This window comes from Nelusetta ayraudi, unplaced genomic scaffold, assembly GCF_046127955.1.
Source record: "Nelusetta ayraudi isolate G7.1 ecotype Tasmania unplaced genomic scaffold, CSIRO-AGI_Nayr_v1 ptg000033l, whole genome shotgun sequence".
NCBI lineage: Eukaryota > Metazoa > Chordata > Actinopteri > Tetraodontiformes > Monacanthidae > Nelusetta > Nelusetta ayraudi.
In genome coordinates this window covers 6,936,425-6,947,699 of record NW_027466083.1, presented here as the reverse complement: position 1 = coordinate 6,947,699, position 11,275 = coordinate 6,936,425, and positions in this window count along the sequence as shown.

Sequence of the window (11,275 nt, the reverse complement as noted above, 5' to 3'; positions counted from 1 at the left end):
TATCTATCTCAGTCGACTCACATCTGTTTGAGGACCTTGTTGCAGCGGGGAAATCTGACACCAGGTCACGCGTGAACTCTGACTGTGCGTCCGTGCGCGTGTACGTGCGCGTGCTGTTGTTGCTGGGACTGGTAACATTTCTTTGAACTTTCATTTTAGACGGTCCTCGCTTTTCCTGACAACTTCATCATTAAATCGTAAAATGAATGAACGCAAAGCTAAGTGCCGAACAAGATAGAGCGCTGTGTGTGTGTGTGTGTTTGTGTGTTTGTGTGTGTGTGTGTGTGTGTGTGTGTGAGCGCTGGTTGAGATTATCAGTATGCACCACAGCAGCTCAACGATGAGGGGAGAGAATAAACAATGTAGTGCTGCAAAAGTGGTGCGGGTCAACTCGCACACACACACACACACACACACACACACACACACACACACACACACACACACCATTGTTATGGACAGTATATTTATCGCTTGACAGTGTAACTATTTAATTTCCCCTGCAGGGGGCGCTGTGAAACACAGCTACAGACAGGTCATGTACCAGTTTGCTCTGGTCTCTGTCACCCAGGTGTGATCCTCGACCCTTGAGCTTTTTCGTCAGCTTTTTGTAAGATTTTATCTTGTTCAAATACAAGGTGATGTACAGTGGTGGAATAAAAAAATCAGACACCTCATGCATTTGCTATGTCGTGTATTGCGCAAAAGATCAGTCATGGTCTTGTCATGGTGCAGAACAGCGCACGTGCAGCCACCAACTGTGTGCTGCACGTGCGCTGTTCTGTTCAGCTCACAACTGGATATTTAATTGTTTAATAATAATTAATAATAATTAATTATTTATTTGTCCTTTTTGTGAAGGCAAAACATCTCAATATTTTGACTGGCAGTGCTCACACACTGCCAAAGGGAGGATGCATTTTGGTGGCACTGACTAGAAAGATGTTTTGTTTTGACACAAGAGTAAACCATTTTTGGAGAGATCCAAGCATTGGAGGTACAGTGTTGTGCTCAACTGTAAGACCTTCGACTTTAGAAGATGTAATTTCTGTTTCTAGAAATAACAAATGGAGAAAAACTGGATGCCAAAGCCAAAGATGTCACATTTTGATGCCAATAGGGTAGGGCTTTTCAGTGTACCTGGCAACATCCAGCACCAAGTGTTCTCAGCAGCTGATTTCTTGGAACCAACCATCATCTGATCTCTTTGAGGTGGTTTGAGGTGCCACTGATTCACACCAGAAATGTACTGCGTCAAGACCTCAGCTGTGCTCCGCTGTGAGAGACAAGAGGGGAAAACGTGTCTGCACAACACACCGCTGGGACTCTTTCAAGTCCGAAAGGTTGAGAAATTAGAAAAAAAAAAAAAAAAAAAAGAAAATCTTGCTTGAAATGATGTTTCTGACGAGCTGTCAAGGGAAAAACACGCAAAAGGACTTGTGTGCAAGACAAAGACTTCGGGGGAAAAGAAAGGGGTCTTTTCTTCATTTGTGAAGGAAGAAAAGACCTTTCAGGATGAAAACGCAGGGCCCGACCTTTGACAAGAGAGTGTGTGCCGGTATGAATGCAAGTGTTTAGAGAGTAATTAAAGTCTCCTGGTCCATCCATCACGCAGTAACTGTCTGAATAAAGCCAGTCAAAGGTCAGGCCGTATCTCGGCTTTTGTTGCCTCGTAAACGCAGAGAAAACAAACTATCCTGAGAAGTGACTGGGCAAATAAGGTGCAACTCACACATCCGGTCTCTGCCTCCCGCCTGTCCTTCTTCACCGGGCTGTAAAATTGAAAAAAAAAAAAAAAAAACATGAAAAAAAGAAAAAAAGAAGAAGAACAAAAGGAGGAGACGCTCTCTATGTTTGACAGCATGGAAAACACAGAGACAAAATGTTTCTTTTCTTGTTTTTTTGCTCCATAACCAAAGTGGTAATTGTTAATAGGTCTGTTACCTATTAACAATTACTGTCTTTAAACTACTGTGTTTATACTGTATACAATGCATATATTCATATATATATATATATATATATATATATATATATATATATATATTTATATATATATATATATATATATATGTATATATATATATATATATATTAAGGGTGTCAAAGTTAACGCGTTATTAACACGTTAACTCAACGCCACTTTATCACCGACAACTTTTTTATCGCGCGATTAACGCACACGGTGCTTTTTGAACCTTTGGCCGCTCCGTAGATTGTGGAAACGGGAAATGAATTGACTCACAGCACACAGTCACACGCTTGCAGCCGGCTTGTAAACGCAACAAAAAAAGAAAAAGACACTGAGTGTAGACTAACATGGATAAGGCGTCAATTGTAAATGGAAAGTTCCACTTCAAAACCCTGCCAGATGGCAGTCTTGAGAGGACAAAAGTGATGTGCATTTACTGTAACGAGCGCTTCCATTGGGCGCCCACGTTAATCAATGTGGTGGTTCACACTAGATGCGAACAAGCGCGCGGCTCGCGCCATGCATTTGTCGTTTCGGCGTCTGCTCTATTTTGTGCGCGAGCCGTGAGCGATCCTCGTCAATAGTACAAGAAGTCGCTCAAAAAAAAAACCCCGAGAAAATCCGGTGAATTTTCAAAATAAAAACCAAATGACAAATTCGATCATATTTGTATGTTTTATTTGTCAGTACATTGTATCAGAGTGCGAGAGGGATTAAACAAATACACACACACACAGAGGAAGACTTGATCAAAATACGTCTGTTTGATCCTAGAGATGCCGGTCAGTGATCATTATGAAAGAGATCTTGAGATGGACACCTGAGTGCGTGTTTCTATTTACACACACACACACACACACACACACGCACAAAATTATTTTTTTACCCTGTGCATCTTTTGTTTTGTTAGTAGTACTTGTCATTGCTCCAACACAAATAAACATGCTGCATTTGCAGAAAGCAAGTATTTGCCTACTCCCATGTTGATATGGTTATTAAAAAAATGGAAAAATATCAGTTTACGGTAGATTTAGAGCAGATAAAAAAATATGCGATTCATTTGCGATTAATCGTGAGTTAACTATGGAAAACCATGCGATTAATCTGATTGTTTTTTTTAATCAACTGACAGCTCTAATATATATATATATATATATATATATATATATATATATATATATATATATATATATATATATATATATACATATATATGTGTGTGTGTGTGTGTGTGTGTGTGTGTGTGTGTGTATATGTGTTATAGGGCCAAGGCAGGGTGACACCATCTCAGGACCACATAGAAACAAGCCACAGTTGGCACACGCACACATGCAATTTAGAGTTACCAATTCACCTCACATGCTCTAACCACTATACTGTAAATTGCTAAATTACTTCCCCCTCTGCAGTTTGCATCAAGAGATCACTTAGCCAATCAGGCAAACAATAAAATCAGCATTAATGATAAAAAAAAAAAAAAAAGATCTAATTCTCTTTATTTCCAACATTTCCGTTTGTGTTTAAAGTTTCACAGAGGAAAAGTCTGCGTAGGAGGCCCGTGTGGAGCCGTGGCTCCACCACCCCGGTGGCCCTCCTTCCCTCTGTCGCTTCCTGCGTGGGCTGGCAGCGGTGCGAGACGTGGAGGCCCGTGCAGACACATCGCCGGGGCCAGAGTCGGTGAGTCAGCGCTCTACGTGGGCCGGCCCGCGTCACTGCTGAAGTCATCACCGACGCCCACCAATCAGGGAAGAATGTTGCACGGTGAGCATGGGAGCCAGTGGAAAACTCCTCTCCAGCATCCCATCGCAGTGGCACTCTGGTTGCCCGGCGACCCTCTGTGGTGAAAAAATAAAGTCCTGTGAGAATTTCCAAATCTGCTTCCGTCGAGACCTGCAACCAAATTTTTATGAGCGGCATATGTGATGAGTTCAAAGAAGTTTGGGCTGTGACGATACTGCAGTGTGTCAGTTACAGTAGATTTCCATTATTTAGTGTGTTGTAAAATGTTTTTTGACATTTATTCTCCAAATATTGAGAATTTCAAAAGCTCCTTTAAAAAAGTAACAATAACTGAAGGCTCAATCTAAATTTTATTTTGGTCATAGGAACAGAACAAATGCATACATACATACATACATACATACATACATACATACATACATACATACATGTATGCAAATTCACACTAACCAAAAAGGTAGAGGCTGGAACCTATTTGTCTTATCCTTCTTACACTAATAAGGTTTTGTCTGTGATCTTTTGAAGAAAAATTGAAACAGGATGGAAACAAAACTAAAACACACGCGCACAATTTAATCTAAGGTCTCAAGGAGGTTCATGAAGACCCCTTTGATCCTGATTTTAATTTATATTCATCGGCACTGTTATTTTTTATATATATATTTTTGAAAAGGATTTGACAACAAATTTACACCTTTAACCATCATTCATCTTTTTCTAACACTGACTCTTGTATTTATTCATTTATTTAAGTATTTATTATTTTATTATTTATTATTATATATTATTTGAAGATGCAACTCCCCCTTAGCTGATATCGACTCACTGACCCAAAACATCTTTTGGATTCTCTCTGGAACCATATTATTATTATTTATGCGTTTGGCAACCGATGAGACGAACAAGTTCATGACGCAGTGGAACTGAAAACACACACACACACACACACACACAGTGAGCTAACGGCCTGTAAAAGCTAAAGACGTCCCGTCAGCAGGAACATTCTGTCCTGCCGACCAGGCGGATTATTGGTTGCTGTTCTGCCAAAAAACGCTCAGTGTTTCTTTCAGGCCTCGACCGGTTCCGGGGGCTCATCCTCCGTTAGAAGCCTGCTGTCGGCCCCTTGTGTCGCCGGTGCACTCTGCCTTGTCTGGATAATAGGCTGCAATCAGGATCCCACAGTGGAGGGCTTCAAGTGCAGCAAACACACTTTTTGAATTCATTTAAAGGAGATTTGTTCAAACAAGTCACTGCTCATTGTCTGGGCTGCCGCCTCGGGCGGCTGCTGCAACTGTGCACATAATCACTTAAAATTGCAGGTAATTATTACGGTGATACACACACACACACACACACACACACACACACACAGTACTTCGCGCAGGGGGCTGTTGACGTGTACTGCGAACAGGCTCGTTTCCAAGCGGTGGAACTGAATTAAAATGATTAAAGGCACCACAGTGAGTTTTAGCTTGACCTCAGATGAACACAACGAAACATTTCCTCCTGGTGGCATCAAGTGAAGAAAACCCAGGGATGACGGGGGAGCTGATTTAAAGAAAAGATGCTTTAAATTCTCAGCCAGTCAACTGTGAACTGCAGCTCCTGTGCCTGCTGAAGAGATCTGCACATTTTATTTGTCATTTTCATTCATCAGTTCATCAAAAAAAAAAACAAAGATAACAAACAAAATAAAGTTAAACAAAATAAAAAATGTTAAAAAAAAAAAAAAAAGAGTTCTTCAGAAAATGCTGAATGTTGAAATGATGCTGGATTTTTCTCTCGTTCTTCTCCACACCCACAGGCTGTTGTTAAAATGCTTCTGTAACAAAAACCTGTTGCAGAAGCTGTTGGCAGACAGAGCAGCTTCCACCCAAATGACTCACCTGCACAACTGTATGATTTTTTTTTTAAACTGTAAAAGATTCATGAAAACATAGGGGAGCTTTATTTTCACTTTTTTTTTTGTTCGTCTTGTTTCTTTGCACAGATTAATAAGCACCTGGCATCTAAAGCATCATCAGTTCTCTCCAGTTTCCACACTTTTACTTTAGCAGTTTTTCTGAAAGACAGTGAGAGACAGTGAGAGACCGATTTTTCTTAATGTATTTAAATCATGGCTTGACTGCATAATGAATCACCATCTCTCTTTCTTCTCTCCCAGTTTACTTGCTCGTCATCCTCAGCTGTGCTGCAGTGGCTGGTTGTCCTGCACAGTTGCAGCTCATCAGCCACCAGCAGCTCCAATCTGAGGTCTTCCTCTCTTCACTGCCACGATGAACTACTAATTAATGTGAGCGATAGCCCTTCAAAAAACATGCCAATAACAAATCGGTCAAAACGAGGTATTGACTTTAACGGGGCTGTTTTTTTGTGTGTGTTTGACGAGATGAGGTTCAGGGCGTCTGGTTTCTGCTCCGCAGCCGCTCAGCCAGAACTGCTCATCTCACTCATTATTAATGGCTGTTAATCACGAAACAAGTCAGCTGAGGGTGATCGGCCCACAAGACGTCATCAAGCTGTTGTTACAGCGCCACGTTCGTCCAGGCAAACACACACACACACACACACACACACACACACACACACACACACACACAAGCATGCACAGGACGAGGAGGCCTTTCAGTGAACCTAAACTCCGACCAGCACAGCCAACGTTTGCAACCGCTCAGTCTCATGTGCACATTGGAGATCCGGCAAGGCTTGCTGCCAACTTTTAAAAACAAAATGAAATTAAATCAAACACCTTCTGAGAGACAACAGTGCCTCCCTGTTGTTGTTGTTGTTGTTGTTGTTGTTTTGCAGGAATTCACAAGTGTTCGAAGTGCCAATTTTTCCTACAACCTTTGTTGTAAGGCTTAATGTGCCACTTGACAGCATATTGTAACAGCAGGGTTTCAAAATAAAAGCGTCTCACACGTGGATGAACACACTGGCGCTCAATCTACCCAAATAACATTTTTGGTGCTTTGTTCATCTCCGTAAAATAAAGACCACACACACACACACACACACACACACAGACATACACACACACACACACACACACACACACACACTCAGATGGTCTCGGGTCTCCATGCCTGCCGGTAAATGAAGCGCTACCTGGCTGTCAGCCACTCAATGGCGCATCGTTTTACCGTTGCATTGTGGTCCGCGCTGCCGTTGACACGCTGAGAGTCGTGGACGGGGGGGTGAGGTTACGCTGCCGTGATGACACCTGTCCCCGGTGCAGTGTGTCACATTTCTCTCGGAACGCTTCACTGTTATATTCTTAAACTGCACTTTGGTCGATGCAACTTAGCAAAGATAAGCAGCACATTTTGACAGATGGAAATCCTTTCCGAGTTCACCCCCCCCCCCCCCACCACCACCACCTCCTCCTCCCACCACCTCCACCACACCTGCCACTATTCCTTTCACAGCGACGCTAGAGAGCCAATAATAGCACAGCTCTCTGCACTCTCTCACACCTTTCCATCAGCCTCTCAGACAGCCGGTGAGGTAACCTGATATTATGCGGTTTTCTGTCTTCAGAGAGTTAAAACAACAATCAACAATCTGCTGCCTCCAAATAAAGCTGCTTCTCAGATCAGACAAGTTGGAGCCGTCATTAGCAAATATCGACACGCTGGTGGCTTGCCTCAGAAGAATAGCAGCTTCAGGAAGCTTCTCAAAGGAAACTTTCCCTGCGTCATGATGTCATCAACTCGCTGGAGGAATTCCAGCACTTCCTCACAACCAAATATGGTTAAAGTTTCCTGTATGATAATCAGCAACTTTCAGATTGTGAAACACTTTTTTGTTCCTTTGCTGTTCATGCTCCTGCTTGTATCCTTGGCAACATGATAGGCAATAAACAACAAATACACATCCGTTCTGCCATTGTGAAGGTGAACATCCACTGGCAAGTTCTTTGTCCGGGAAAAAAAAAGACAATCTGAGCCTAATCTTAATATCGCAAGATTGCATAGTTGTGTTTTTAACGAGAGGTAGCGACTCTGAGTTCAACCTGCCAAAACACATCGCTGGAAAGGCTTTTTCCATTTGCTATTAATGAAGACTTGTCTGTTTTACCCTGTACAGCTGTTGCGTGTGTGTGTGTGTTTGTCTTTTTCTCTGTGACAAAAAAAAAAGGTTTTGTTGTCTGTCTGAATTTTTTTTTTCCCAAAATTTTAACAGATTTTAGCTCAAGCATCACTCTGGGGGACACAGAAGTATCTGTGCATTGACATAGTGGTGCCTTGTAATTGATTCCTAATCATTAATAACACCCACGCAGACTCTGTGGCGATTTACCTGAGTACAACTATGTGTGCTCTAATGCAACATACGTGACTCAGTCAGATACAGTAGGTGAAGGAAAACGTCAAGTCAACCAACTGATAAGACGCCCACGCAGGTCAACAGCTCCACGATAACGAGTTCCTTGTAATACTGGCACCTTTGGGACACAGGAAGTAGAATTGCACAGTTCCAGAGGAGTGAGTTATTGACTCCCGATCTGGATTTTATTTTATTTTTTGTTGTTTTATTTTTTGCAACAGATGTATTTCTGAGAGGTGCCATGCAGCCGGTGTGTTTTTACTATGAAACCATCAACTTCCCGAAGCTCTGTGATTCCTCCTCGCAGTTGCACCATTTCTCAATGCCAGTGTTTGCCTTGCTCATTTATGACAAGTGACAATAAAAAGAAGGACGCGACCAAGTGCTGAAAATTGTCTGACTTTCCTGCAAACAGGATCAATAAAAAAGTTGCAGCATTGTGGAGGGATTTTCGAGGCCACAGGAACTGACACACAACCAGTGAGATCACCATGTCTGTCGAGTTATTTCAGTTGGAACTGTATTTATTTATTTGAAATTAAGGTTTTTACGACGCCGACTTCTAAAAAAATAAAATAAAATAGTCGCTGGGGCTCAGTCCCGAATGAAAAGTCACACACGTCTTTCTTGCGCGTCGTCTCCAGGTCTCTGCCATATGATCTTCATCCATGTGCACACACAAATCTTTTTACTTGAAATGCGCAATAAAAAAAACTTTTAACTGGGATGTACCTGATGGAGCAAAGTATTCCATCATAAAAACTTGTCAATAGACAACCAGGAAGTACAATAAAAAAATAAAGTCAAAAGCCCCTCCCCCGGACGCCTCCCTCTCTCTAGAACCTTGGCTTTGACAGATCTTACCTCTGTACACACTGCAGACGAGTGACGTAACGGGGCACACTAGCTCTGGGTTTACCTGGATCAATGCCTAAGCTCTGGGCTGAAGGGAAGGCAAACAGGCCCCTGCGTCCAAGGCGTCATACCTCAGAACAATCGCGGCCTGTTGTTCGCCGGTTCCTCCCTCGGTCAATATAGACTGCTCACCAGCCAATCAGAGGCCTTCGCCACGTCGCACCCACACTCGCTCACGAGTGGAGCCGGTGTGCAACCTTCCTCATCGTTATCGTCTTAATTCCAATTAGTCACTGTCTTCACTGGCCTCAGAGCCACTTAACAATGAAAATAAATGTGTGACTGCTTGGAATGATCCCAATGCTTAAACACAAGTTGACAGGAGGGGAGGGTGTGGCCCACAAGCTTGGCTTTGCTCCCTAAGTGTAAATATTAATGCACATATTTTTGGTTGAGTTAATCAGTTATCTACTATGCTGCTGGAATTTTGAGAGGTTGATGGAGGGGGATTGTGGGTAAATTTAACTGTGGCCTAAATCTGAATCTGTCGCTTTCTTCAAACTTCCGTCGCTATGAGAGGAAAAAGTCCACCCAATCCTGAAGTCTTTTTTAAATGTTGTTAACAACCACTTCGCTGCATCATCAAAGTGTTTTTTGTCACCACTGTTTGACTGCAAACACCCCCCCCCCCCGGGCCCCCCTCCCCCCGGCTCAGTCCATGCTAGTTCAACTGGCATCAGACCCACACACACCATCCATCATCCTCCGCGGGGCTCTCCATCCACGTCCTTCACCGTGGCCTTTGAAGGACCTTTGAAGTCGTGACGTTTGTGGCCAACCTTCACCCCAGTGAGGTTACCAGCAGCTGTCTTTGAGGAAATAAGTGTGTTTTTCGAGTGATATTGGAAGCTGGAAACAGGAAGCAGACGGAGGATCTTGCTTCACGCTGGACTTCCCATCACCGGTGCATACTGACTCAGAAGATTACATAAGAAAGTCAAAGGTGCAAAGGTGTGAATGTGTAGTTTACTGCTAATCCGGCTCCTCGTGGCCTCAGTTCAGTCGGACTTACACACCACACCTCTGCATTTCCTTTCTCATTAACACTAAGTTTGAGAATCCATCTTTCTCAGTGGGGGTTTAAAGCTTCTCAGGTGACATTTGTCAGCCAATTGGACGATAGATTCAATGAGATGTGATCAGCCGTGGTCGCCCGCTGCGTGTCGGCCTCGGGTTGTCCATGCCCGTGGATGAAAATGGAACACAGGAGGTCTGAAGCTCTTCTTCTCTCCCACCTGGCACTGAAACCACAACCTTATTTGGGAGCTGCTGTGCTGCGTCACTGTTTAGCATCAGTGCTAACAAACAGAATTTATTGAAAATATTTGCCCGCAAAAAACAATTTATTGGTGACGTCTCAGGATGTATCCGCAACTGTTTAGGGTTGTTTTTTTTTGTTTTGTTTTTTTCATTTACATTGAGCAAAGACTTGAAAAATCTTCATCTGGGTGAAAAAAAAATCCTGTGAGTTTGGCAGCACATGAATCACATGTGCTTTGAAACCCAAGAGAAAAAAAATTGGTTGCAACTTTTCTCTTTCTTTTTTTTCTTTTTTTTCAAATTTCACCAGCGCTTGTGCAATCAAGCCTGACACACATCCTGCAGCAATTCACCCCACAGTCAGACATCAGCGGCATGAGACAACACGGAGGTCCGGGGAGCAAAAAAAAAGTATAAAAATTCCTCAGCGGCTCTCAGACGCCCAGGTGGAGGTCAAGGCTGTTCAAACCGAGAGGGAAGCCTGGGGCGTGCTGGTCACATGACAGGTGGAGGATGTCCTCAGCTGCCCTCCTGCCCCCTGACAGCTCACAGCACCACTGAAATGCGGTGAATTGTCACATGTGGCTTCACAGAACGTGATAAAACAAGATCATTTCCCTGAAGAAGAATAAATGCTAATACCTTCCTGTGTTTGCCCTCAACTTAGTGGGTCGAGGTGATTTGTTCGACAATCTCTGGAGTCTGGACGATCCTTTGACATCATTTATCACCCTGGATAAAGGAAACAAAGAGTGAAAACTCATAAATGAGAGACGTTTAGCAAGTTTGCAGGTCGGTGATGCCACTGTGGGTGAAGTCACAGGGTAACGCAAGACGCCTGGCAAGACGAACGGAGTGGCAGCACGCCTGCAGCCATGCACGGCTCAGATTTAACACGTTGACAAAACAAGCCCTTGCTCGCTGCACCCAGCACCGGTTCAGACTGAGGTGCAGTGACATCGACCCAGCTGTGGTCCTGAGGAGGGCGGTTGCGGTGCTACAGGTCAGCTAGTGATGAGCTAGCGAGGCTAACCGGCTGGATCCCCGCCAGATCTGGCT